Genomic DNA, 23975 nt, shown 5'->3' on the forward strand with positions numbered 1-23975 from the left:
TACATGAGAAGCGTAAATTAGCATTAAGTGGTATTTTCCTAGTGCAAAATGCACCCTTGCATCCAAAATGGGCCCGAGGATGCATTTTGTGTTAAGAAAATAGCACTAAATGCTAATTTACTCTTCTCATGTAATAAAAAAACAAAATGTTACAAAACACGAATAGCGGAAGTCAGCAGCAGCTGGCTATCTCTTAGTTCATTGTTCATGTGCTCCTGCAGGAATATTTTTGCCCCAAATTACTCTTAAGCACTCAAGCTGATGTAATTTTGGTAATTTCACATCACAAGAGTAATGCGTAATTACTGAATTTACTCCCATTACTCTGTCATAGTTCGCACAGGTCTATCCTTAACCTGGAGCATTGGTAATACCAAATCAGACAAGATACAGAGCCCACCAAATTGAAGGCATTTCTCCAGCGCAATAGAGGTTAGTTTTCCCAAAGAACCACAAAGATAGTATTATTCACTTACGCATTACCTTAGACCTACTAAAGCGCCTTCCTGCACATGTCCAACTAGTGCTACCAAAGAAACCATTGTTCACTTTCCAAAACTCAACACATGACGTAGGCATTGCCAATTTACCAAGAATTTAGCATAGCATTAAAAACTATACTGCAAACAAACACAAGTGGGGACAAGGCCTTGACCCCTGCAATCACTTTATACACACACACACGCACATACTCCCACACCCACACGCACCCCCGCCCATAGAAAGCTTAAAGTAGTCAACTCCAGCCTTATCGATTTGTCTTACAACTCAACATATGCAAACTCTTCCCAACATTAGAAACTGTTCTTTAACCATCTTTCTAATTTGTCCTTAATAAAACCTTCATTTTCCAATACATGTGCTGTCCAGCCGTGGAGTTGTATACTCTCAGCATATCCTGGATAAAGGTTACAGGATGGAATATTTAGTAGGGGGATATCATGCTACCTTAATATCACAGCCAAAGTATCGAGGACCAATATATTGAAAGATAAGTGCATATAGGAAGGAATGGATTTACTATTTCAAGTCACACATATGTGGAGTTAGGTATAGAAAATCTATATATACTTACCAGTCAATATTTGTATCCCTGATATTTTAGGTATGATATTAAGGTATCGATATTTAGGACCCACCCCATCAATATAGATCAGAACGCTGTGTTTTCCCCAACACTCTTTCGTCCTGTGATGGCCGCTCCTTTGCTGGGGTCTGGGTTTTGCTTCTGTGAAATGGTTACGGCTGTGGATGCACTCTATTGGAGGCTAAAGACAGCAAGGAAGGCCCGCTCTTTCCTGTGTCAATCTCTAGTGCAGGCTTACAGATATTGGGCAGCTAGTACGGATCCAGCTGCCACCTTCTTCCCAAATATTCCATGTATTAAGCCAAGTACTGGATTTTGTTTGCTGAGCTTCTTGCAAGAAAAGAAAGAGAGAGCCCAGTAGGATTCTCTCTCTACACTTACTTCTTTGGTCTTTGTCAATACTGAGCTCCTGCAGGACCAGGTCCAGTTAATGCACTGAATAAAGTGACATATAACATGCTTAAGACCATCTACATAGGTATGTAGAGCGTCTCATATATAATGCATCATGATTCTATGCACAGTAAAAATAGATTACTAATTCCAAAGTAATTGATCCTCATTTTATCCCTCTCAGAAATTTGAATACCTGGACATACATTTTTAACTGAAGAGTAAAAACAGACACACATACATATGCACGCGCAGACACACCCAAATGCACCGAAACGCACACATGCACGGACGCACAAACACACACAGATATGCACACATAGATCACTACAAAGGTCGCTACAATACCCAATGACCTTGGTGTGAAATTATTTCGACTTCTCACTCTGATTGAATATGAAGGGAGCATCTCTGCATTTACTGCAAAGACCCCTAGGGGCATTATGTAGGTCTCGGCAGAACCAGCCGCCCTTCAACCGCAGCCACTTCCCTCAGCCTAATGTACTTGTGTATCTGTGAGATGTCAGAGTTGCTCGGGCATTTTGCTGGGGTGCTTGTCATGTTGAATAAGCTGTTTGTATTTACTATTTCTTAAGATTTTAAGGCCCGGCATCACAAAGCCACAAGTATATGTACATTTGACTTAAAAACTCACATAGCTTGATTTACAGATACAAAGCTTTAATGGCTGGTAAATGACCCCATCGACGCTAGGAGTGAAGCCCTTTTGAGGGTCAGAAATTGAAGGAACGCCCCTAATCTGGTGAGGGGTGTAGGGGACGTAGGTAGCTATATAAGGAAACCACGTACAGTTGTGCATTATGTATACTTATGCCTGCAGAATTGTCTGAGAAAAGACTGAGTTAATACATTTGTAAAGGTTTTCCAGGAACATACCAGGCTCTAAATTCTTAAATGTTTCTTCAGCTGGCTGAAGTGGCAGAACTGTGATCAGTGAAGGCAGTGAAGGGAAGGTGGTGGATATCAGAATGCTGAGAACTGGGGAGTGAGACATGGTTGGCAGTGCATTCAGTAGGGAGCAAGTTGGCAACCAAAGGTAGTGTAGACGACAAAAGAGTAGCGAGGATGGGGAGAAGGCGAGGATGATGCATGGGGCACGAACACAGATTCTATAAATTAATTTTCCCTTCATTTTGTTCTCCTTGGTCCAGAATAATGATAGTGTGGATGGCACACAGCTCGCCAGGAGCAGCAATGAAACATTCAGCATGATACCGGGTATCAAGTAAAATTGTAAACTAAAAGGATTAAGATTCAACTGCAAAAGAAATGTATCAAAACCTTAATGTTGGCGGGAAAACTTGGTGGAAATATGTAGCAATACAAACAGTACTCAGGGTCCGATTTATATCTTGGAGGTAAGCATACTCCTTCGCAACAGTGAGGGAGTATGCTCACTGCCAAAGATAATAGTCTTCCACACCATATAGATCTGTAGATGCAGGCAGAATATAGATTTTGCTACGACCAATGTTCCCTCTAATATTTTTCTTCTGTGTGTGGGAATGGCAGCAGCGGTCCATGCAGGTAAGCGCAGCGGGAGATGTTGATGGACGATGGAATAGGATGTATTTATTTATTTCATTTTCCCTATGCCGTCGTCTGTTTACTCTCCCCTCTTTCCGTCCTACCCCACCGTGCTTACTTGCAGGGACGCTGCTGGGGAATGCAATGTTTGTGTGCACCCTGTCATTACTGTGTGCGCAACGGAATCAGAGGAGGAATAGCCATCGTCCACAAGTCCACCCTCAAGGTCTCCACCCACTCAGACGACATCCTCAACACCGCCGAACACCTGCACTTCCGGACCCACACCGACCCCAACACCTACCTCAGAGGTACACTCATCTACAGACCCCCCGGACCCCGGGCACAGTTCAGCGACTCCATCGCCGACCTCACCAGCACCCACGCTCTCACCTCCACGGACTACATCCTCCTCAGGGACCTTAACTTCCACCTCGAGAACAACTGCGACGCCAACTCCGCCACCATGATCGACAACTTCGTCAACCTCGACCTCAGACAACTCGTCACCGCACCCACCCACGCCGCCAGTCACACACTTGACCCCATCTTCTCCACAAGCACCCACGTCGCCTTCAACCACACCACCGAACTCCACCGGACTGACCACCGCTGCATCCACTTCACCTGCAAGAAACCCACCTCGCACCACCGCAGCCAACAGCTGCCCTGCCGCTGCTGGAGTAAAATCACTGAAGACCAGCTGACCACCACCCTCGCCCAGAACCCACCCACCGCCCCCACCAACCCAGACGCTGCCACCCGCAACCTCAGACAGTAGATCAACGACTGCACCAACACCCTCGCCCCGCTCAAGAAACCCACCAACAGCCACACCAGCAAGAAAGCCACCTGGTTCACCGAAGAACTCCAGACCTCCAAATGTGCATGCCGGAAACTGGAGAAGAAATGGCTCCACGAACGTGCACCGGCCAGCCACGCAGCCCACAAGGACGCCACCCGCAGACATCACCACCTCATTAGACTAGCCAAAAGATCTTCCTTCAAAACCCGCCTGGACAACAATGCACACAACAGCAAAGAACTCTTCAGCATTGTGAACGAACTCTCCAACTCCTGCGCCAACCCCAACGACATCCCACCCTCACAAGAACTGTGTGACTCACTGGCCACCTTCTTCCACCGCAAGATCACCGACATCCACGACAGCTTCAACACCATGATCGCCAGACTCCACCACCCGCATCAACCACCTGACCTCCTGGTCCAACGTCAACGACGACGAGACACGCAAGATCATGAACTCCATCCACTCAGGATCACCGTCAGACCCCTGCCCACACCACGTATTCAACAAAGCAGACCCAGCCATAGCAACCCAACTACGGAAGGCCATCAACATCTCCTTCGAGACAGCTACATTCCCGGACAGCTGGAAGCACGCCGAGATCAGCGCCCTCCTCAAGAAGCCCAAGGCGGACCCCAAGGACCTCAAGTACTTCCGGCCCATCTCCCTGCTACCATTCCCGGCGAAGGTCATCGAGAAAATCGTCAACATGCAACTGGCCCGCCACCTCGAGGACATCAACATCCTAGACCCGTCCCAGTCCAGATTCAGACGAAACCACAGCACCGAGACAGCCCTCATCGCCGCCACAGACGACATCAGACGCCAACTAGACAATGGCGAAACATCAGCCCTCATCCTCCTGGACCTGTCAGCCGCCTTCGACACGGTCTGCCACCGCACACTAAAGACTCGCCTCAAAGAAGCCGGAATCCAAGAAAAGGCCCTCGACTGGTCCATGTCCTTCCTCTCTGGCAGAACCCAGAGAGTCCGCCTCCACCCTTCCGATCCGAAGCCAACAACGTCATCTGCGGCGTACCCCAGGGCTCATCCCTCAGCCAGACGCTGTTCAACATCTACATGGCCCCCCTCGCACAAGTGGCCCGCCAGTACAACCTCAACATCATCTCCTACCCCGATGACACGCAGCTCATCCTCCCCCTCACCAAGGACTCACACACCACCAAAACCAACCTCCACGAGTGAATAAAGGCCGTCGCAGAATGGATGAGAAGCAGCCGACTCAAGCTGAACTCAGACAAGACGGAGGTCCTCATCCTCGGACCGACCCCCTCAGCCTGGGACGATACCTGGTGGCCAACCACGCTGGGAACAGCACCGACACCCACGCAACCTAGGATTCATCCTCGACTCCTCCCTCTCCATGTCGAAGCAGGTCAACACCGTCTCTTCCTCCTGCTACAACACCCTCCGCATGCTGCGCAGGATCTACAAGTGGATCCCTACCGAAACGAGAAGAACGGTGACTCAGGCCCTCGTCAGCAGCAGACTGGACTGCGGCAACGCACTCTATGCAGGAATACCAGTCAAACACCTGCGATGACTGCAACGCATCCAAAACGCCTCTGCCCGACTCATCCTCAACGTCCCTCGCCGCAGCCACATTACCCCCCACCTGAGAGACCTACACTGGCTCCCTGTCGACAAGAGGATCACCTTCAAGCTCCTCACCCACGCACACAAAGCACTCCACAACACCAGACCAGCCTACCTTAACAGCAGACTCAGCTTCCACACCCCCACCCGCCAGCTCCGCTCCGCCAGCCTCGCCCTCGCCGCCGTCCCCCACATCCAACGAACGACCTCCAGCGGCAGATCCTTCTCCTTCCTCGCCGCCATGACCTGGAACACCCTCCCTACCCACCTATGGCAGACCCAAGACCTGCTCACCTTCAGAAGACTCCTCAAGACCTGGCTCTTCGAGCGGCATCCCCTCCCTTCAGCGCCTTGAGACCCTCATGGGTGTGTAGCGTGCTTTACAAGTACTTGATTGATTGATTGAGGTAAGCAGCGGGAGCGAGGTATTACTTTCAAGTGAATATTGCGAGGAACAGTCTAGGAACTTTTATTTTATAAAGTGGTCCTAAATTGTAAATGTAAGCTTATTTCTCCAACTATATTGGCTAAAAACACACATTTTAGTAGGGTGCCACTATCACTTCAGGTCATCCTTTCCAATCCTGAATGTTTCACCTACGAATCATTGATTGCATGTGTGATAGTCTAATTAGTTTGGTAAAAGCAAAACAAGAGGCTGAAAGCACAAATACATTAGCCAATCACACAGAAGTACAGGACTGGAAACAGTGCCCGTAATGACCTGGAGGGAGGTGATCACCCTATATGTTAATAACTGCTCTGAATGAGGACTCTTGGACTCATACAAAACTCTTCAAGATTTTCTCAGAAAACTCACTAATTTGAGTGAGAAAACATTTTACTTGCAAAGAGTCACATATTTGTCAGAAGCACCATAGAACCTATTTGTGGATCACCTTAAGGAACAGCACAGATGTTCAAGGTAGGTGTTCATGTGCCATTAAAACACCACCCATAATCCTTTCTGTAGCAGGAGATAAAATAGCCAGGATATTAACTTTGCAAGATATGTCCATCTGAATGCATGTGATTGGTTTTGTCAATCTGAATCCTATTGTGTCCTCTGCCCATGGTAGTGTGAGACAGTCGTGTCCAGCATGACTCGCGGGTGGTGGGTGCACGGGTTCGCAGGGGGAGGAGGTGGGACGGGTTTAATTAAAAATGTTTAAAAACATACCTTCCAGGGTCCCGAGCCGCCTCAGCTCCTGGCGTTTTCCTGCTGCTCTCTTGAACTAGAAGCAGCCACAGGCAGCCTCCCTCCCCTCCCCTAAGGCAATCACAACGCGGCAATGGCAGTGTTGTGATTGGTGGGGACGGCGCCCAGCTGGACGCCTATTGGTATGCCATTTTCTCAATGTAGTACAAAAGGGGGTGGTGATGGACGGAGCATCAGAACCAATCGAACACTCACACCCAGTCAACAGATCTGGGTTTGATCCATCACCGTTCTTTAGCCCACTCTGCCTCCCCAGTTCAGACATGGCCATATGCAAATCAGTCTGACCCTGTGCCTCATGGGAACAGTCCAGCCCGAACTGCCAAGCCATGCCTTCCCTGGACCGGAAACAAGCTTCCTAGGACCGGTTTCTGGCATTTCAGACGTCTTCAGCCAGGCTTGCTTGAATCCAGTGGCAAAGTGAGCAAGGGACTCACGTCTGAGCATACCCTGCCAACTTATGGTGAACAAAGCGGTACAAAAGGGGGTGGTGATGGACGGAGCATCAGAACCAATCAAACACTCACACCCAGTCAACAGATCTGGGTTTGATCCATCACCGTTCTTTAGCCCACTTGGCAGTTCGGGCTGGACTGTTCCCATTAGGCACAGGGTCAGACTGATTTGCATATGGCCATGTCTGAACTGGGGTGGCAGAGTGGGCTAAAGAACGGTGATGGATCAAACCCAGATCTGTTGACTGGGTGTGAGTGTTTGATTGGTTCTGATGCTCCGTCCATCACCACCCCCTTTTGTACCGCATTTTCTCAATGTAGGCTGCACGCAGCCTACATAGAGAAAAGGGAGCGTGCACATGACTGTTTTGATCAGCTCCAGAGGGCAGACCAAACAGTCAGAACCCACAGCATTGGGCAAGCCACTCCTCCCCTGCTTTCCAGTAGACCCGCCCACCGCCCACCCCAACCAGGCACTTTTGCTTTCTCGCAGTACGAGAAGCAGAAACATAAAATGGTAGTTTTACCGTTGTATGTTTCTGTTTCTCGCACTGCGAGAAAGCAGTGGGTCCTCCCCACGTCTTCTTTCTCATGCTACCTTTCTACATTCCCATGTCTCCCAGCACGCTTTCTTTCCCTTTCTCACTGACTTTCTTAACATACCTCCCCACACTTGCTCCCTAGCTTCTGTATTCACCCTATCATACTTCCTTTCTACTTAAATCATTATTGCTTCCATTCAGTCACCCACTTCATCTTTCTCATATTACATCTCTCTGTCTCTCTCTTTGTTGCTTTGTTCTTCTATTGTTGTTATGCTGATTTCTGACATACTCACTATGCGAGTCCTGCTTGTACTCTGAGGGGCATGTTTATCGAGCAGTTGCGCTGCCCTTGCACCACGCAACTCGGCGCCAGGGCGATGCAACTACTAAGTAAGATTTATCACGCCACACAAAGGCACCTTGCATGGCCCTGAGTGGTTTGATAAATCTGGAGGAATTCAACAATCGCTGTGTTGTGTTACTCTGCACCAGGAAGTCGTTCTATGGGTTGAGCATGGATGTTCACACTGGGCAGTTGCCCAGGGGCCCCACAAGCATGGTGGCCTCTTGCAGACCCGAATTTAATACACATTTTCCTGTTAAAACATTTTTATTCCTGTGAGTGGTTATGTAGGCAGGGCCCTGTGCACTGCTTTGCCGGTGGCTTAGAATGCTGTTATAACGGCCCTGGCAGGAGTAACTAAGGTAAAGTTGGTTGTGGGCTTGAATACACAGCCGAAGTTAAATTTTTGAATAGGCTCAGAAAATGACCCCAACTTAGCAAAGTAACTACTTAGTTTCGGGGGCTGATTACATTCATTGTGGTCCTAGCATATGGGACATACATAAGTGCAGGATGTATGTGTGGGCTTCTTGTGTGTGAGCTGTTTTCATGAAGAAGTTACCTCCGGGGATGCAAACTCCGAGGCTTTCATGCCACCCAGGGTCACTTATTCTGTACACGCCACAGACACAGGACCCGGGCCGGGGAAGGCAAAGCCGGACCCGATGGAGGCTTGGGTAGAATGTCGGCTGGCGGCGGGCCCCCTGCGCCTCCGCAATTAAAAACCCGGCTAGGCCGGGGAGGGCCTGGATAGGCCCGCAAACAAAGTAAGCTCCCCCCCCCAATCAGGGGGCGAGCAAGGAAGGCAAGGAGGAGGTTAAAAGAGGGGCCAACGGCCAGAAAATCCCATTTCAAGTCTCCCCCTTGCGAAAGAAGAAGAGAAGGAATCAACTAAACGACGGAAGCAGCGCGGATTGAGATCCACTCCCGTCGGACAGAGGAAGTGTAGCCCGATTTGAGTCTACATCGGCGGGAGCAGCGTTGGGAAGCAGCCTCCACCCCCGCCGGAAAGGACGAATGCAAGAGGCCGGGCGGCGGAACAGCCAGTTTTACATTGGACCCCGGAGACCAAGCGGCAGAGCTCGAAAAGTCAACATCGAAAAGGGCTCCAGGAAGCTCCAGCGTCGCCGCAGCATGCCCACACTTTCCCCACCACACAGCACTGGAGGCGCACGTTTCGCGCCTTTTTTGTTTTTCTTACCAATCGAGGGAAGACACAAAAAGGACAAGCTGAGGCCGGGGGGAATGAAGAAGAAAGGAATGCCGCCGGCAGGAACCCCAGCAGCAACAGCCATGGGGGAGGAGAATGAACGAGGAAGAAGTTGACGCGCTGGAGAAGACGCAGGAATGTGGGCAAGGAGGCGACAAACAGAGGCTGGACGGCGCTAGCACCTGAAGCCAGAACGGCGGTGCGTGGCGCCAGTAAGCCATGTCCCGGGGACTCTGTGGGATCGGAAGCGACACAGCCAGGAAACAGAGCTAACCTCCCCCCAATCAGGGGGAGAGCTAGGTGGGGTGAAGGGGATAAGAAGGGGCTAATGGTCAGAGTGTAATACATTTACCCCCCACCACCCCCCCCCCCACATTAAGGAATGAGAAGAATCGAAGACCTACCGACTGCTAGCCGACCTTGCCATGGATTGTGGACCGGCGGAACGACAAACGACAGACAGGCCGGTTGCGCCCCCTTTTCACCGGTTGTTTTCAAGCGACTGCAAACAGCAGCGAATCTTAGGGCCGGGCCGGGCCTTCCTCCCCCCGTTACAGAGGTGGGAACCAGGGGTTGTGCAGCGGGAACAGCGTGAGCAGAGCCTCCACCCTGCCAGCTTCACATGCCCAACACCTGCAGCCACTACGGCGGTGTTTGATGGCGTTACAGGGGCAGCTCAAGCCTAAACAGCAGCGACCAGGGAGGCACCCCAGCCAGGATGCAGGACAAGCTTACTGGGAGCACCGGACTTGAGGCTCGAGGGCCAGACGGGGCGGGAACCTTGTGGGTCGCTGCGGGCAGCGGTGTCCCCCTGAAACAAGGGATGATCAAGTAGGTAAGCACGGGTCCGAATCCGGAAATGTAATGAGAAGGGTAGAGAGTGAAGGAAGCAGAAGGTAGGTTGCTCAAACAGAACGTGCGTAGGGGTCGGCTTATCCGCGTCTCAATCTGATCGGATTAATTGCAGTAATGTGAGATGTGGCTGTGTTACAATATTGACAAAGCGTTACGGTTACGGTTTAGTGGGTGCTCACACATTTCGAGTTTGGACGGGTGCACATACAGTGAACCATTGGTGACTGGGACGAGGAGGGTGTGGGGGAGTTGAGATCGGATCACGGAGTCAGGGCAGCACCAAAAATGGCCCTTGCTGGTTTCCACAGTTTAAAAAATTAAAACGTGGGAAATTCAAAAGTTTAAAGGACAGGGTTGGCGTCCAACCTGCAGAAGGGAGAGCACATGAGCTCGGTCGAAGGCACAGAAATATGTTACTACAGGTAACCATGTCACCTCATGCATGCGGACAGTGATAAAAAATGGATATGCAAAGGGAGGGAGTATTTGGATGTCTAAAAACTATGCTTGTGTCCGAATCATTAAAACCGGTTTAGAGAAGCACAGTGCATGTTTACCCTCATTAATATTTAGAATAAATCAAAGAATTAGGCCTGTACATCTGTGGGCAGACGCACAATCCCCATTGGGCTCAAGGGGCTTCAGCTCCCCCTGTGGTGTATGTTAGGCGGGGCCGAGACAGCCTCCCGGGCTGGCGACCATCTGATTGCTGCCGCACCCGAGGACTTCACAGGTCTTTAAAAGACCATCTACTTGCTAACGAGGCTTTGTGGTGTTTTTCACCCCTTCTTTGATCCCCCGGCAGCTCCACCCTGTGGGGAGCGGGGGATCCGTGTTTTGAGTTATGGCCCTGGGGCCAACATGCTGGGGCAGGCGGTGCACGGATGCTTGCAACTGAAAATGGGAGCTTGGGGGGCAGCTGAGCACAGCGAGGTCTGTCCCCCGGGCAGATTGGTAGGGGGTCGGGGGGGAGCGGCCGAAGCAGCCATTTTGAAGGATTTGAGCTACATTTGGGGATAGCCCAAATGTAGCCCAATTTTGGAATTTGTAGCCCAATTGGGTTTATAACGATGTTTCGCGCTATCCCAGCCACCATTTTACGTTTGGTGACCTGGTGGCTGGGAGCGCTTGTCCTGGGCAGTTTTTATCAGGCCTAGTGGAGTTTGTGGGTATATTGGTAGGCGTGTTTTGTGGTGTATTCTCGATGGCTGGCGGGGATTATCGAGTGCTTGAAGCACTGCGGCTGCACAGCGAGGCTGGGCGTATGGATCTGGTGATCCCCGAGGCGAGGAGGGCCCGCGCCCGGTGAGGCGGGCGTCAGCTGGGTTGGCGGCCGCCGTCGCGGCTTGCTCGCCCCCCCGGAAAGCCGGGACGTCAAAGGTGAGTGCTGGTGTGGTGGGGTACAGGCAGGCAGAGAGGGAGAGGGGGACAGGATAGTTTGCGTCAGGGCAGGGGGGGTGGGGGGGATGTCGCCTCTGTTGATTGAGTCAGAGGGGAGCGAGCGGGATTGGTCCGGCCTGGACATATTTGAGTCCTGGTCAGAGGGGGTGTCTGGGGTGCCTGGGATAGGGGTGGGCGGGAAGGGGCCGGGGGATACAGTTCGGCGAGGGGGCAAGGGGTTGGTTTCGCGGGGGGTTTCGGGACGGGGGCGCCGAGCTTTCGGGAGGGGGTTGGGGAAGGGGGGTTGGTGTGGATTGAGGGGGAGGACGGGGAGGACAAGGAGGAGGAGGTGGCGGATCTGAGTGTAGTGGGGCGGGCGTGGGTAGCAAGTACGCTAGGGGCAGGTAAGCGAGGATGCAATGATAGTCAGAAGAGAGGTGGGCCCAGCACACCAGACCATTCCTTTTTGTTGCAGGCGGTGGACCGACAACCTGACCGGCGCGGGGTGCCAGACTTGGTAGGGCTGGGAGCGGCCCGGAGGCACCAAGGAGAAGGGAGGGTGGAGCCTTGGGCGGCATGCCCAGTACCGGCGGGGGATCCCGGCGTGGTCGGCACAAGTAGGCCCGGAACGGGCTCGCCGGCCCCAACACCCACGGGGTCGCAGCGCCCCGGGGGACAACGGTGACGGAGCGTCACTGAAGAGGATGTTGGTGTTTTGCGTAGGGTTCAGTCGGCACCTCCGGCAGGGAGAGCTGGGGGTGCAAGGCAGGAGGAGCTTGATTATGAGGAGGAGAGTATGGAGGAGGGTGAGGTGCGTGATGTGGAGGAGGACAGGGCGGGGGGTCCGAGTAATGTTGTGTCCAGTGTTTTTCAGGTGTCACGACGCCAGGCGAGGCCCACGGGTCGGACATCGAGGTGGGAGACCGGCTCAGCCCCTCGGACAGGACACAGGGAGCGATGCACGGAGTCCTTGGCGCCATGTAAACAGTCTTTGCTCGGGCGCCCAGTGATGGTATTCGTGGGAGTTGGGGGATCTGACAGAGAGGGGGGGGTTGGGGGGAGGTTGCGCATGGGTGCGAATGTGGTGGATGTGGCGGTTGGCACGGAGGACGCAGGTAAGGGAGGGGAGCCTGGGAAAAGCGGCGGGGCGAGTTTGACGGACACGAAGGGGACTGTGGAGACGCAGACGGGAGACGGGGAAAAAAATTAGAAAGTAAAGAGGTTAAGATAAAACGTTTGCCGTATATGGGGGTAACTAAGCCCTTAGGTGCGCATTTAATGCTGGCTACAAAGGAGCGGATTTGGAAGGGGGAGTATGTAGAAATGCTCAAGCTCCTTCACAGGGAAGTGCGGGCGAAGGAGGGCTCCAAAGAGGAGGAATTTGAATTGGCTAAGTGGCCTAAGGTGCCGTTGACAATTGAAAATTGGACGGCGGCTTTCCTTATATATGCTAGCGTGTATTGCGAGAAATTCCCTGAGAGGTCCGTGGCCATGTTTAAATACATGGACGTCATACAGAAGGCACAAATTACAGGGGGTGGATATGCCTGGGCCCAGTATGATGAGGAGTTCCGGGCGCGCATAGCGTGGGACCCGGAGGCGAAGTGGGGTGAGCTGGATACAGATTTGTGGCAGCATACGATGGGACTAGCGGGGTCTGGGAAGACTATATTCACGGCCAGCGGGCTCCCGCTCGTGTATCGCCCTTTCGGGGAGGCCCCACCCGCGGGGGGTAGGGGGAGCCGGCAGGGGACAGGCAGGTGAAAAAGGGGCTTGCTGGGATTATAATAAAGGACTGTGCACAAGGGAGTACTGTCGTTTCAAGCACGAATGCTCTGGATGCGGGAAACGGCATGCATTGGTCAACTGCTGGGGGGCCCAGGGTCAGTCGCAGGGAGGTCAGCAGTGGCAGTCGGGAGCCTTTAAGGCGGGTGGTCAGCAGCAGCAGCAGCAGTCGGGAGGGGGACGGGGGGCTAAGGGGCCTGGGCCAAAGGGCTCGTACTCCGGTTAACGTGGGGAACTTGCTGGCGGCCTTGCGGGAGTATCCCGAGAGGGAAGCGGCGGAGCGGTTACGGTTGGGGTTTCTTGAGGGGTTCAGAGTGGGGTATGAGGGTCCGCGGGTGAGGCGCTGGGCAGACAATCTGAAATCGGCTCGGGAGCACTCGCAGGTAGTGCAAGACAAACTTGACAAAGAGGTACGGGAGGGCCGCATGGCGGGCCCCTTTCAGGAATGGCGCATGGCGGGCCCCTTTCAGGAATGGCCATTGCCAGATTTAATTGTGTCACCCATTGGAGTGGTGCCAAAAAAGGAACAAGCGCAGTTTCGCCTGATCCAACATTTGTCCTGGCCGGAAGGAGGGTCGGTCAATGATTTTATTGATGAACAAGCGGCCACTGTATCTTACTCATCTGTTGACGTTGCCATGTCACTGGTGGTGACCGCGGGCGCAACAGCGCAGATGGCAAAGTGCGACATAAAGTCAGCTTTCCGGCTGCTTCCAGTTCACTCTGATGACTGGGATCTGTTAGGCATACAATTCGGCGGTCAATGGTACGTGGACAAAGCGTTGCCGATGGGCTGTTCTATGTCTCGCGCACTTTTTTAATCATTCAGCACGTTCCTACAATGGCTGTTTACGGAACGGACGGGTCACCAAGGAGTTACGCACTACCTGGATGACTTCTTTTTTGTGGGCACCTCAGGCTCCACGGACTGCCAGAAGGCTCTGGACAGCTTCAATGAGATCATGAGGGAACTAGGGGTGCCGTTGGCACCGGAGAAAACGATGGGTCCTAACACGGCCATTACGTTTTTGGGAATTGAGTTGGATGCAGAGTTGATGGAGGCACGCCTTCCTGCGGACAAAAAGCAGCAAATGTTGGGGCTGCTGGCAACCATTTTGGCAAAACCAAAAGTGACGGTTAGAGACATACAGGTCCTGCTGGGCCATCTCAACTTCGCCTGTAGGGTGGTCAGAGTAGGGCGGACGTTCTGTAGGCGACTGGGATGAGCGCTGGCTGGACAGAGGCCCCCACATCATCATGTACGTTTGTCAGCCCGGGTGAGGGAAGACTTGAGGATGTGGCAGTTCTTCTTGCACCAGTTCAATGGGATACCTCTGGTGAGGGAGGCGGACATGGTGTGGGATGTACAGATTTTCTCAGATGCAGCAGGGAGCACAGGTTTTGGCCTGTACTGGCAGGGGAGGTGGTGTGCCGAGCCCTGGCCCGCGGACTGGTTGGATGGGGGCAGAAGCATTGCTTTTCTGGAATTTTTTCCCCTGGTGGTGGCCGTCACGCTTTGGGGGGCCCTGTTGGCCCACAAGAAGGTGAGCTTCAGGATCGACAAAATGGCAGTGGTGCATGTGGTCAATCGGCAGTCTGCAAGGGATGAGCAGGTTCTGAAGTTGTTGAGGGTTTTCGTGTTGGGGTGCTTGAAGCATGATATTGCCTTTCGCGCAGTGCATGTGCCAGGTGTGGACAATGACATTGCGGATGCTTTGTCTCGTTCGCAGTGGGGGAGATTCCGTGGGCTCGCCAAGGACGCGGATGTGACCCCGACTGGCATGCCGCAACAGCTGTGGTACGTAGGCAACACCGGATGTTGCAACTGGTTTTAGGCTCATTGGCACAGTCCACGAGGTCAGCATATGGGGCGGCATGGGAAGAGTTTTTACATTCAGGGGCAAGGTAGCGGGCCCCCGGGTTGGCTAGACAGGAGGATGTCATACAGTTTATCTTGGGCTTGGTAGAGAGAGGGCTTACGAAAGTCACGATTGTGGGCAAGCTGGCGGGCATCGCTTTCGTTGGGAAGTTGTTGTGGGGATACGCCCCCTCCGCGGGTGAACTGGGGGCCCGGATTTTGGAAGGGTGGGCGCGGGAGTGTGGGCGCGCATCGCGAGTGCGGAAACCCTTGTCTGGGGAACTGTTGGAAGGGGTCATCGGAGTGTTGCCGGGGGTGTGTTTTGATGACGGGGAGGCTAGCCTTTTTTCTACACTCATGTCCTGGATGTTTTTCGGGGCCTTTCGGGTGTCAGAGTTGTTGGGGTCCAAAGGGGAGCGGGGTCTGTCTTGGGGGGAGGTCTCTTACAGTGCGGAGGCGGTCAATATCTGGCTTTGGAAAGCGATAACTGATCAGAAAAGCAGAGGCAAATGGGTAGCTTTGAAAAGGGGGCGCGCGTCGCCTGTGTGTCCGTTTCGGTGGGGCATGCGTTGGAAGGCCTTATCAGGGGAGTTGGGAGGACTGATCTTTGTACATGGAGATGGGAGGTGCGTCAAGGCTTCTCAGCTGTTGGCAGTGCTCAGGAAAGCGTTGGGTAGACTGGGGATCGACGGGAAGGGGTTTGGCACGCATTCCTTTCGGATTGGGGCAGCGTCGGAGGCCCATGATAGGGGTTGGGGCCGAGGGGACATTATGAAGCTGGGTAGGTGGTCATCGGATTGCTATCAGCGGTATGGGCGCAGCGAGGTTGGGGAAGGGGCAAAAAACAAACAAAAAAAAAACCAAAAGGAGGAAGGGTTGTTTGGGGTTGTGTCTTGTTTCTCATTCTTGTTTCTCTTTTCAGGTTCGGTTATGGGTCCCCTCGCTAGGGAGATGTCCATCTGGATTGTGGGACATTCCTTCGTGAAACGGGCACAGGTCCAGGCCCGCTCGAGTTACTTTGGAGACTGTTTAGGTTTCAATAAAGACTTATTTTCAGTGGCTTGGCGAGGTCGGGGAGGTATGCGATGGAAGGAATTGTTATCGGTGCTGAACGGGCTCATGGTGAATGGTAGGTGCCCGGATGTGTTGGTGCTACATTTGGGGGAAAACGACATGGTCAGGGAGACTGGTTTAGCGTTGATGCGGGCTATGAAGATGGACTTGTCGGTGGTCACAGCCCAGTGGGCAGGGTGTTCCATACTATGGACAGAGTTTCTCCCCCGGAGAGTTTGAAGGGGGGCGGTTAACCCGGGGGCAGTGGATGAAGCCAGGAGAAAGTTGAATACAGAAATGGTGAGGTTTTGTCGGCATCTAGGGATTGGTAGGATCGCGCATAGGGACATTCGGTACGACTCGCAGGACTTTTTCAGGGATGATGGGGTACACTTGTCTCGGCTCGGCATGGACCTGTATCTGTTGGAGTTGCGGGAGGTTTTAGCCCGTTTGTTAGGAGTTTACCGTCGAAAAAAAAATAAATCTCAAAACGGTAGGGGGGGGGCAGAAAAAGGGGGAGGCGGTGTACCCGCCTACACTCCCGCCTTTTTCTGGGTGGCGGGGTGGTTGACAGTTGGCCGGGATTGGCTGGAGTTTGTTGTTATATGTTTGGGAGTTTGTGGTGCAGGAACAGGGAAAGGGTAACCAGGTAGGATAAGTTTAGATTAGAGGTTGGTTAGTTACAGTAGCACAAAGGCAGGTAGGGATTACGGTCAGGGGAGTTTGGGATTTGGAAAGGCTAGATTGTGTAGGATTGGGTTATATTATGGTTATGGAATGTTATGTTGTATTTTGTGGGATGGGGGAAATGATGTGGGGATCGTAGGGGTGGGGGGAGGAACAAGGGGTCAGGAATTTCCTGTATAGTGAGGTAATTAGTTTTGTAAGGCAGTGGCCAAGGGATGAAATTGTGATATGCACCTGTTTCAATAAAGCGGCCTTTTTCACACACAATAAACTGGTCTAATGTCGGCTTGCCCCCCCTCCCCCCTTATCTCCCAATGGGAGCTTGTGGGGGCAGCCGAGCACAGCGAGGTCTTCCCCCCGGGCAGATTGGGAGGGGGGAGGGGGGAGTGGCCGGAGCGGCCATTTGAAGGATTTGGGCTACATTTGGGGATAGCCCAAATGTAGCCCAATTTTGGAATTTGTAGCCCAATTGGGTTTATAACGATGTTTCGCGCTATCCCAGCCACCATTTTAGGTTTGGTGACCTGGTGGCTGGGAGCGCTTGTCCTGGTCAGTTTTTGTCCCCGCCCGCCCTCCCAGTTTATAAGGGTTCAAGGGTCTTTTATGTTGGCGGTTTAGCCTTTTGGCGTGGGGAGTTTTTTGCAGGCGGCTTTTGTTGGAACAGGTACATAGAGGCAAATTAGTGTATTGTCGCTTGGAACAGGTGCAGGCGGGGTCGTTGACAGTTGGCCGGGATTGGCTGGAGTTTGTTGTTATATGTTTGGGAGTTTGTGGTGCAGGAACAGGGAAAGGGTAACCAGGTAGGATAAGTTTAGATTAGAGGTTGGTTAGTTACAGTAGCACAAAGGCAGGTAGGGATTACGGTCAGGGGAGCTTAGGATTTGGAAAGGCTAGATTGTGTAGGATTGGGTTATATTATGGTTATGGAATGTTATGTTGTATTTTGTGGGATGGGGGAAATGATGTGGGGATCATAGGGGTGGGGGGAGGAACAAGGGGTCAGGAATTTCCTGTATAGTGAGGTATTTAGTTTTGTAAGGCAGTGGCCAAGGGATGAAATTGTGATATGCACCTGTTTCAATAAAGCGGCCTTTTTCACACACAATAAACTGGTCTAGTGTCGGCTTGCCCCTACTCCCTCCCCCTTATCTCCCAAGCACTCGGCAGTAATATATACCGGCAAAATGCTTCCTGCGGGGAGAGGCTGCGAGGCACACTGGGACAGCCGTGACCGGGCAGACCCACACCGTACCGACCCTGTGTACCGCTTCAGTTTAGTACTGCGGGTGTTCTATATTTATATGCTTTTTGGGTCTTCTTGCGTGGTTTGGCTTGTGAAAAAGTCCTCTGCAGTAATATATCCCGACAAAATGCTTCCCGCGAGGAGAGGCTGTGAGGCACTCTGGGACAGCCGTGACCGGTCAGATATTTATATGCTTTCCTGGTCTTCTTGCTTGGTTTGGCTCGCGAGCAAAGTATCACCCATACTCGGTGAATACCAATAGTAAGTCACAGGAAATACGTAAAGATCACATTTAAGCAATATACAGCTTTAGCAACTAGGCGGCAGGTACGCGCTCGGGCAAAACGTTCTATTGGGAAGCAGAAGGTGATAATGGGAAAAGTGTACCTTGATGATATATCAAGCGCTAATTATAACGTCAAATGTTATTTTTGTATAGTTACGCGTGTTTGTTTAATTTTCTGGACAGTATGCGTAATTATGAAATAAAAATCGGGAGAATTTAGCACACTTTGGGGAGCTACAGTCAGGACAGCAGCAACTGAGTTTCTGGTTACACAAAAATCTGCAAAAAATGCTGGAAAGCATTATTCTACATGATGTTTTGTGGCGGCCAAAAAAATGAGCGCCATCCATTACAATTCTCTCACTGCAAACATTCCTGCTTCATATCGTTGAAACAAGCCCTCTGATTGGGCATTTTAACTTCGGGCACTGACAATCCAGATGTATTGTATTTTTTATACCATGCTCAGTTAGCTCGTGGGGATACAAAAAGGGAAAGGACGTACGAATTATCAAAATTACAATATTTCAAAACAATGAAGGATGCAGATGCGAGCACAGCAGACTCCTTTTTGCTTTGTTTCTTTTTTTATGGCCAATGTTTTAATAGGCGCCAATTGACAATAGTGGAGAGGCAGGATAGTAGCTAATACGAATTACATGTATAATATGACCATGCAACTTAAGAGTCAGGAGCTACTGCACACGGGCATTTTTGCTTAGGCGAGCAAGAGGCTATGTAGCTCGAGCTCACTCACCTCACACAAACCTATGCTTTAGTCAAACTGGCAGCTGATTCAAACACTTATCGGTGGCATTAGCAACACAATACGCAGGCAGTCCCGAAATAAGCAGGTTTCGAACTAGAGCCCCAGCAAAATCCCATATAACCAATCACTCTCCCTCGGATGCACTGGATAGTTAGACAACACCACTCATACCAGTAAAGTATGTCAGAGCACGTCACATCACGCGCCCATTACACAAAGAAGGGCAATCATGAGCGGATAAATCAGGGGAAAGACAATGGTAAAGAACCCAAAAGACTACAAGAAGGGAAAGTCACATGTCTTCCATACTGGTGAGCAGTACAGGCTAGGAGCGCTTGGGGTGAAGAAGCCCAATCTCAGGATAGTAAAAGAAATAACATAGTGGGGAGTTTCTATTGGATAAGGAAACTAGAGTTCAACCCGAATGCACCCCTTTTGCAGAAGGAAATCTAGGCTGTAAAGTATACTTGGGGGTGCTTATGCAGTTCTACGGCGAAAACTGATAGCTCACAGTTTTTGGATAGTACGACTCTAAGACAGAAATGGCAGTGAGGGACCCAGTGGAATAAGCCAGGAAAGAGCGGATATGAGAGCATAAGCCAAGGTCGCCCACGCTAGGAGAACAGTAATGAAGGAATGACTCTCTGAAAAGAGCAAGACCAGAGCAGGGCAGTACAAAAGCTACCCATGTTCGTTGCGAAGGTCAAATCAAGACCCGGGTGAATCCGGATTTCGGCTAGAGGATGGCCTCCGTAAGAAAGAATACACCAATCCTTGTCATGCAAGGTTAAAAAACATCAGAAAGCTACCATTACCGCGTAGGGCTATAACAATCCAGTTTGCCGTGGGAACAGATACACAGCTAAGGCCAGATTCAAGCAAATGGGCCTGGTGGTGGGAGAGCAGTCTTCCTGCAAAGCCTCGTCGTTTCGCGCACCACTCGTGGCACCCATAAGCATAATGGTCAACCACAGGAACGCCCGACTGAACCAGGGAGAAAAGCGGGGTGGAGGTGGTAAAGGGAGCAAGCTTTGACCATACAGGTGTCCGGCGCTTTCAAGTACTGAGAAAACAGACACAAAGCGGGGGTCACGTCCTTCCCAGTGGTTAAAGGATAATAAAGACATGCTTTGAGACAGAATACAGGTGCATCTCTATTGAGAAATGGTAAAATTATTCTGCATAGCGAGGGATTGTTACAAATTGAGGCAGGGAATCTCTGCCCGTGAGATGTATAACTATCAGCTTACAGTCCAGGGCATTACGACATATTCCTACAATTTGTGCTGATGCATATGCCACCAAACAACTAGCCTGGTTGCAAAAATATTTAAAACAATTCCCCTAATGTCACTTACGAAACGCTTTTCCATTCTACCTACTCCACACACTAAGCGTAGTTAGAGGAGGAGAATCAAGATGGAGTAGGAAAAATCCAGAAGAAAGCTAAATACCACCATGGCCAAAGCATACAAAGCCCAGGGGTGGGGGTTCGGGCGACACGGGTTCATAAACTTGTAGTCGCCAGGGTACGACATGGAAGGTGGGGTATACCACACGGGGGTAGGAATAGACAAGTTTCTGCTGAACATCGTAGGCATATTTGAGCAAAGCGGTTTCAAGTAGGTCGCGAGGGTAGGCCAATCAAGAAACCGTAGAGAGCGTGGCGGAGCTCACACGAGGAACCTAGTAGAGAACGAAATTACTAGAAGATAGATGAAAGGCTCGCACAGTGTCCTTGGGATGCCTCATGGCAGGGGCACTGGGGGAGCCATTGGGCGGCGTGGCGCCAGTGAAAGAATAGAGATGACACTCCCGCAGGACCGGGGGAATGCCTTACGGCAGGGGTACAGATGGGGAACATGACAAGGACCCAGCCGCAAGAAAATAGAGTAGATGCTCAAGTAAGGTCCTTGGGTTGCCAAACAGCAGGGACCCCTGGGAGAAGGGAGGGCCCCGAAAGGATACAGGATGAGCGGGACGGCACATGCAGCCCGGGCATGTCCAGAACGCGGTCTTTAGCTTCACTGCGTACACCCATAGCGAGTTAACTATCTTGATATTCATTTGCTGTAAGCTACGTTAGTGAGGATACGAATTTATTGACCTGTTCCTCGGTTGTGTACGCTCTAACAACAGCCTCACCACGCTTGCAGACTTCTACGTAATATAATTTGCTGCATTACTGTCATTGTCCTTTTGTCTACGAACTAGCGTTCTTTGTTGGTTTATTTGGGGATGCACATTGAAGCCACACATTTCCAATACGATCCCGTTTATACAAACATGTCATTTATGCTTAGATACACCATCTAAGTAATTGAGAGAAGGTGGTTGTTGTTAACTATCTTGGGCTTCGCACACTTAGCAACATTCTCTTGGTGTTTCTTTAATCATTTCTCACGCTTGATAAGAAACAAAAGCATTTATATTGATCTGCTCATTGTTTCTGTACGCGGAACAATAGCTTTCTGGTTTTTCACTTTATTCTGTTTATTGAGATGAACATATTGAGGCTGCAATAATACCGTATTACCGCGTCTATGGATACATTTTGATGCTTTATTAAGTATCCTGAGAATTTTGATAATCGGTCTGTTATCCTCCCAATCAGTCCGTTTAATGTATATATAGCTAGCCAGTGCCATTGTTTATTATCTAGTTCGGTATGACTGGTCCTGTACACTCTTTAGACTTCTTTCTTTTTCTTTGATTTACAGCAGAGGTCTTGGAACCCTTTGGATTAGCAGCTCATCCATAAGCAACCACTGCTGATATTTAGGTAATTCTTTCACTATTTTCTTTACAACATTTTATTTATTTTATTTATTTATGTAGTTTGTAGAGCGCACAGCTACCCCCGAGGGGGTGTCCCGGCGCTAGAACCTGAACCTCCAGGTGAGAAGAAAGGGGCAGGGAGGGAAACAGCAGGATAAGAATCAGAGTCCAGAAAAGAGCCAAGTTTTGAGTCTGGCCCGGAAGATGGATTCAGAAGGACAGAATCTAAGATCGATTGGCAGAGCGTTCCACAATTTTGCCGCGATAACACTGAACCCTCTGCCACCCATTCTAGTGAGTCTAAAACGGGGAGAGATCAGAAGGCGGAGGTCATTGGATCTCAGGGATCTGATGGAACGGGATATTGAGACACGTTTTTTCAAGTAGTTGGGTCCGAGGTCGTTGATGGCTCGGTAGGCGAGGGTAAGGACCTTGAACTGGATACAGCTGGCCACCGGTAGCCAGTGAAGTTCCTTACGATAAGCGGAGACTGATTGACGGTAGGGGATATTACCAATCAATCTGGCCGCCGCATTCTGGACAATCTGAAGCCGGTCTATCAGATATTGGGGGGCACCAGCATAAAGGCTGTTGGCATAGTCCAGGTGAGACGTGATGAGGGCATGGGTAACTGTACGGCGGGAGTCCAGAGGGAGATAGGGAAGTATCTTTTTGATCATGCGCAACTTCAGGAAGCAGGCAGAGGTCACTTTATTGACCTGAGTTTTGCATGAGAGGGAGTCGTCAAACTGAAATCCCAGGTTACGAGCAGAGTGAACGGGAGAGGGAGCAGGATCAAGTGCCGTGGGCCACCACCAAGAGGAAGGGATGGGATTTTTCTGGTTAAAAAACAGCACCTCTGTCTTGTCTGCATTGAGTCTAAGGTGGTTATCAGTCATCCAGACACTGATGTTGTTGAGGCACTGGCGGAAGTTGGTGAACGCGGAGTCCGAGTGGTCTCTGAAGGAAAACATCAGCTGAGTATCGTCAGCATAAGAGACCACCCTGACTCCGTAGGACTCCACAACGTCGGAGACGTTAATTAGTCTAGCGTTTGAGACATGATTTGTTATTTGACATTATATGCCATGTTATCCTTCATTGTTGTTTTTTGTCTCTTCAGCATACTTTGTGAAAACTGTTCTTTGAGGACAATTGGCCTCTCAGCCCCATTTTTTAGTTCCTAAAGGTACAGCCATTTTCATGACATTTACATTATGTAGAGTTTTAGTAAGTTACCCCTTTTACTCATCATTTATTAAGTGGGTTTCTTTCTTCATTGAGGCTACAATAATACGGTAATACCGCGTCTATGGATACATTTTGATGAATTATTAAGTATCCTGAGAATTTTGATAATCAGCCTATTATCCTCCCAATCTGTCCATTTAATAGCTAGCCAGTGTCATTGTTTATTATCTAGTTCGGTATGACTGGTCCTGTACACTCTTTAGACTTCTTTATTTTCTTTGATATACAGCAGAGGTCTTGGAACTCTTTGGATTTGCAGATCATCCATAAGCAACCATTACTGATATTTAGGTAATTCTTTCACTATTTTCTTTACAACATTAGTCTAGCGTTTGAGACATGATTTGTTATTTGAAAGTAATATTTTTACAAAAAACTCTTGTCCCTATTTTTCAATTATAGGATTGGAAGTTATCTGCTCCACTAGTGCCTTTGGCCTTATATATATTTTTTTAACATCAAGAACAGTCTTCTATAAATTTCAGCATTACTTATTCAGCGATAGGTGTCTTTCAGATGAGAGCATTATTAAGTCAAATTTCAACAGTCCAATAGTACCTACTTAATCAATTGAGGCATAGACTATTACTATGTATGTTTTCTTTTCCTCTAATGTTGCTTATGGTTTTTAGGTCTATTTTTACTTTATTCACTCCTTCTTATATCCTTAATTTAGTTCCCAATGCATTAATATTGCACTTCCTTGCTTCTATTAATTATTTTCATTGTATGGCTTGAATTTAGTATAAATAGATGTGAACTTGCTTATTAGTACCATTATCATCATTGTGACATTTTTTCTTAT

The 23975-nt window shown here is 50.3% G+C and overlaps 1 long non-coding RNA gene across 1 annotated transcript in view; it reads right to left on the minus strand.

Annotated features, from left to right (window-relative positions):
* The window catches only part of LOC146784278 (uncharacterized), a 162361-nt gene that overhangs the window by 90705 nt on the left and 47681 nt on the right, over positions 1–23975 (minus strand). The gene's annotated exons all lie outside the window — the stretch shown is intronic.

This window comes from Triturus cristatus, chromosome 11, assembly GCF_964204655.1.
Source record: "Triturus cristatus chromosome 11, aTriCri1.1, whole genome shotgun sequence".
Lineage (NCBI taxonomy): Eukaryota > Metazoa > Chordata > Amphibia > Caudata > Salamandridae > Triturus > Triturus cristatus.